This window comes from Peromyscus maniculatus, chromosome 18 (genome assembly GCF_049852395.1).
Source record: "Peromyscus maniculatus bairdii isolate BWxNUB_F1_BW_parent chromosome 18, HU_Pman_BW_mat_3.1, whole genome shotgun sequence".
NCBI lineage: Eukaryota > Metazoa > Chordata > Mammalia > Rodentia > Cricetidae > Peromyscus > Peromyscus maniculatus.
The window spans coordinates 14,757,180-14,763,179 of NC_134869.1; positions in this window are offsets into that span (position 1 = coordinate 14,757,180).

Sequence of the window (6,000 nt, forward strand, 5' to 3'; positions counted from 1 at the left end):
GCCATGTTTTAGTGGTTGTCTCTTTAATTGAAATTGGCATAGTTGTAACATTAAAAAAAAACAACAAAACCAGTTCTCTCCCATCAGAACCAGTCTCTCCATTCTGACCTCCCAGTTTCAAAAGTATGTTCCACTCGGGAAGCATCATGTTTGAAAGCCTGAGTTTTTAAAGCACATTACATTGGGAGTTATTTGTCTGACTAAAAACAAAAACAAAAACCTTTTTTCAAACACAGAAGATCCTTCAAAACTTCCACTGTCCCCCAAGGTATGATCTCTTTACAGCCCTACAAGGATGGCTTTGTTGCTGAAAATGCACTGTGGTTGATGTGCATTTTGCTTTGAGTTAGTTTCTTAGACCTTTTGTTATTTACATCATGGTTTTGGAAATATATATATATATATATATATATATATATATATATATATATATTTAAGTGCATTGGTGTTTTGCCAGTTCCCCTGGAACTGGAATTACAGACAGTTGTAAGCTGCCATGTGAATGCTGGAAATTGAACCCGGGTCCTCTGGAAGAGGAGTCAGGGCTCTTAACCACTGAGCCATCTCTCCAGCCCCTTGGAACTGTTCTTAATGGTTTGACATTATTGGGTGTCAGCTATGGAGTGTGCATTGTGTGTTGTGTGAGAAATCTCTGCGTAATAGAGATCTTGACTTATTCACAATTAAATTATACCTTCAGCAGATGTCAACTGAGATCTAGCTACAATAAAAACAATACTGATCTCTGTGCTACTGTAAGCATGCTAATGATTTTACTAACAAATATTTTATGTAAGTAATTCATGTAATATGACTTGCAGAATATTATTTTAACTGGACAAAGATGTGTTGCATTTGTTTATGCTGCAGAATATTACTTTAACTGTGTAAAGGTGGGTTACATTTGTTTATGCTGCATTTGTTTAACAATGTAAGGATGTGTGTTTAATTATGTAAAGATATGTTACATTTGCTTATGCTGCAGAATATTACTTTAATTGTGTAAAAGATGTGTTACATTTGTTTATGCTGCATTTGTTTAACAATGTAAGGATGTGTGTTTAATTACGTAAAGATGTGTTGCATATTTCTCCTTGTCTGCCCAAGGCATCTGATTGGTCTAATAAAAAGCTGAATGGCCAATAGCTAGGCAGAGAAAGGATAGGTGGGGCTGGCAGGCAGAGAGAACAAATAAGAAGAGAAATCTAGGCTCCAGAGGAAGAGAAGAGAGGAGAGAACAAGGGAGGTACATGGGGCCAGAAGCCAGGCAACTGCCAGCCAGACAGGAAAAGCAGTGAAAGTAAGATACATAGAAAGAAAGAAAAGTAACAAGTCCCTAGGCAAAAAGTAGATAAAGGGAAACAGGTTGATTTAAATTAAAAGTTAGTAAAAAATGAGCCTAAGCTAGGCCAAGCATTCAAAACCAATAATAAGTCTCCATGTCATGATTTGGCAGCTGGTTGGTGGCCCAAAAGAAAAAGCCTGAGCCAGGCAGTGGTGGTGCACGCCTTTAATCCCAGCACTCAGGAGGTAGAGCCAGTCAGGTCTCTGTGAGTTCAAGGCCAGCCTGGTCTACAGAGTGAGATAAAGGACAGGAACCAAAACTACACAGAGAAACCCTGTCTTGAAAAACAGAAACAAAACAAACAAACAAACAAACAAACAAAAAACAAAATAAAACAAGAAAAAGCCTGGTACATATGACTTTTTGTGATAACAACATTTGCGGTGGGATGTTCTGTATGCTCTGAATGTGTTGCTCTAATTGTTTAATAAATAAAGTGCTGATTGTCCAGTAGCCAGGCAGGAAGGATAGGTGGGACAAAGAGAGAGGAGAAGGCTGGGAAGTGGAAGGATGTCAGGAGACACTGCCAGCTGCCGCCATGAGAGGATGTTAAGATACCGGTAAGCCACGAGCACGTGGCAACTTATAGACTAATAGAAATGGGTTAATTCAAGATGTAAGATCTAGACAGCAAGAAGCCTGCCACGGCCATACAATTTATAAGTAATATAAGTCTCTGTGTGTTTCCTTGGGGGACGCTAATAGGAGAGATTTGTCCTGACTGCTGGCAGGACGGGACACCGGAAAACTTTAGCTACAAACAGTTATGATGAATGTCTATGTAGTGGGTTAAGTATTGTACACTCCAGTTCATGTCTACCTGGCCCTCCGAATATGAGTTTATTTGGAAGTAGGCTTTTGCCCCAAATCTGATTAGTCTTCCTTATAACAGACAGGCAGACAGACAGACACACACATACACCCACATACACACACATGGGTGGGGGAGGAACAGAGGTTAGACTTATGCATTCATAAACCAAGGAATACTAAAAGCCACTATGAGAATCTGAGAGATTCAAGAGAAGATTTTCTTGGAGCCTTTGGAGGGAGCTTGGCTCTGCTGGAGCCTTGATTTTAGATCTCTGGCCTTCAGAACTGTGAAAGAGTGAATGTCTGTTGTCTAAGGCTGCCAAACTTATAGAGACAATACCATCTATATCTGAACAGAGATATAAAAGTAACCACACAGCAAGAACAGCAGCATGAAGATGCACTTCCCAGACCCCTGCTCCATCTCTAAGATGTCCCAAATGTTGACAGGGGCTTGTGGAGACCATATTTTCTCTGATTGGCTTATCATTCAAGTATCATCAAGTTTCCATCACATTTAGTTACATGTAATGGAAAAAAAAATCTTCAAACTCATTTCACAAAAGCTCAAAAAAGAAATAATTAATCTTACGATGAAATTCTCTAGATTCATGCAGTGTGAGCTAAGATTTCCAAATAGCATCACCAGTGTGGTGGTTTGTATAAAAATGCCCCCATAGGCTCATAGAGTTGAATGCTTAATCCCCTAGTTGGTGAACTGCTTGGAAGGATTAGGAGGTATGGCTGATAGGAATTCCCACCACGCCCCCAGGGTCACGAATGCCCAGTGGGACACTTAGTCATTTCCACCTAGTCATTTCTGGGTCATATGTCCTGCGTGACCCATGACCCTGTGGCTGCGTGGTTTTGTAAAGCGTGTGGTGCAACCATGTGATCTATGTGCATGGGTAGCCATGTGGGCCTGTGTTCACAGGTGGGGCTTGGCCTTTAAAAGCCAGTCCCCATGTTCCCCCATGCCCCTTCACTCATGTGTCCTTTCAGCAGACCTGATCACATCTATCCTTCTCTCCTCATCTTAATAGAACTCATGTTAGTGGATTCTGTCATGTTTTGTGACTTTTCCTCACAGGGTAAGAGTGCTGCTCAAAACCAACATCTGGTGCTGTGACTCGGATTCGAACCGAGGTTGCTGCCTCTTTAGACTGAGTGTGTCCTTGTTGGAGAAAATGTGTTACTGGGGGGTGGGCTTTGGAGCCAGATCTCTCTCTCTCTCTCTCTCTCTCTCTCTCTCTCTCTCTCTCTCTCTCTCTCTCTCTCTCTCTCTCTCTCTGCCATAGGATCGAGCTGCATGCCTCCATGTTCCCCAGCATGATGAGAACGGACTCACCCTCTGAAACTGTAAACAAACCCCCAGTTAAATGCTTCCTTTTATAAGAGTTGCTGTGGTCATGGTGTCTTTTCACAGCAATAGAACACTGACTAAGACAACCAGAATCCGTTGACTCTCTTTTGAGTGTTGGCATTACTCTCAGATTCCCTTTGGTTACAAGATGTTTTCCACAAACTCTACATTCCTGTAGGCTCAGCTTAAAAAAGTGACTAACTATTGGCTAGCTCAGTCGACAGAGCATGAGACTCTTAATCTCAGGGTTGTGGGTTCGAGCCCCACATTGGGTGCCAGATATTGGGCGCCACATATTGGGTTAAAATATTAAGGCAACTCCACGTAGTTAAAAGGGAGGTTTATTTTGTGGGGTAACTTACAAGTGAAGGAATAGGTTACAGAGTCTTGGAAAGATATAGCACAGTCTGGTGGTGTTCTCTGGAGAACTCTGCTCAGTCTACCTCCAGTGTCCAGGGTCCAGGAACCAAGCGAGCTCCCTCATCCGGATCTCGGGTCTTCAGGGTCCTCTCTTGGCTCCACCTTGTAGGTGTGACAGTTACCGAAGCCTCAATGGGGGAGATATTTCCAGGTCAAAGCTGGAACGGCTACCCACTACAACTAACTCTGTACAGTGGTCAGGTTAGAAAACACAAACCACTCTAGGTGCTTCAATGAGAGGCAGGTTAGCCGGGATTTGGTTTTATAGGAAATGGAATTGCTGAGGAGATTTTAAAAAAGAGCCAATGGTGTGACCCAGAGATGGGAACCAGCAGGGAACCACTACAGTTCTGTATTGTAGAATATTATTTTAAGGTGTGTTACTTTTGTTTATGTTGAATTTGTTTAACTCTGTGAAGCTGTGTTACTGTGCCTGTCTAAAACACCTCATGGTCTAATAAAGACCTGAACAGTCAATAACAAGGCAGGAGAAAGGATAGGCGGGGCTGGCCGGCAGAGAGGATATATAGAGGGAGAAACCTGGAGTGAGAGAGCTAGCAGCTGGAGAAGGAGGAGGACTCCAGGGGCCAGCCACCCAGCTACACAGCCAGCCATGGAGTAAGAGTAAGAAAAGGGAAAAGCCCGAAGGCAAAAGGTAGACAGGATAATTTAAGTTAAGGAAAGCTGGCTAGAAACAAGATAAGATAAGGCCAGACATTTATAATTAAGAATAAGCCTCCATGTGTGATTTATTTGAAAGCTGGGTAGCAACCCCCCCACACACACACACAAAAAAAAAAAAGAGCCAAAAAACCCCAACAACAGTTCTAGACTTGGAAGTCCAAAGAAAGAGCTCAAATTCCAGAGCCATCAGCACCAGGGCAGGGTTTGTCCTGTAGAGCTGGGAGCCATGTGAAAGATGCCATCTTCACCAGAGAGTGAGGGAGGAACATCCTGTCATCTTTCCAGTGCCTTCCTTGATGGAACCTGGCCAAAGGCGGCTGACACATAGTGTGTAAGATACAACCTGTTGGGAATTAGCTGCCCTTCCCAGTACAAGCAGAGTTGAATGGGAAGGGTAGGTCTGAACACAAACAAATACATTAGTTGGATATCTCTCTCTCTCTCTCTCTCTCTCTCTCTCTCTCTCTCTCTCTCTCTCTCTCTCTCTCCCTCTCTCTCTCTCTCTCCCTCTCCCTCTCCCTCTCCCTCTCCCTCTCCTCTCCCTCTCCCTCTCCCTCTCCTCTCCCTCTCCCTCTCCCTCTCCCTCTCCCTCTCCCTCTCCCTCTCCCTCTCCCTCTCCCTCTCCCTCTCCCTCTCCCTCTCCTCTCCCTCTCCCTCTCCCTCTCCCTCTCCTCTCCCTCTCCCTCTCCCTCTCCCTCTCCCTCTCCCTCTCCCTCTCCCTCTCCCTCTCCCTCTCCCTCTCCCTCTCCCTCTCCCTCTTCCTTTCTTTCTGTGAAACATCAACTTCATTGGCTTCTGAAAAAAGAATAAAAGAAGAACATCAGTGTCTTATTTAGAAATCTTCGCCTTAGCTCCTGGATGTTGGGTTTTGTTGCTTCAGGCTATGGGTGCAGTCAAGGTAAACTCTTCCTGCCTCCCATTCTGGGTCTCAACTATCCAGGGCAAGCTTCTCGTGGCAAATGGCAGATGGTGGATTTGAGAGCAGCAAGCAGAAACATGCAGACCTCCAAGGGCCTCGGTTCTGAACTGGCACATTGTCACTGCAGCACACATTCCATAGCCCAGAGCCAGCTACGCAGACATGCCCAGCTTCAGTGGGTAGAGGCCAATGTTCTTCTTCCTAGTCTCGTATAAAGTGTTACTCAGGACAGAGTCCTGTTTACAGGTGCGTAGACTCAGCTAAAAGGGTCTACAAACAGACCAAGAGAGAAACTCAAGGATAATTTTGTTGGAGTTTGCAATTAATTAAAAAACAACAGGGCAGGTTGCTTTTGGAGAGAGATGACTAAGGGGAAAGTCATGCTTTCTGAGTTAGAGGCCAAGAAAGCAGACAGGTGTAGCAATGGCCATCTGCCAGCAGCTGGGGGGGTGGGGT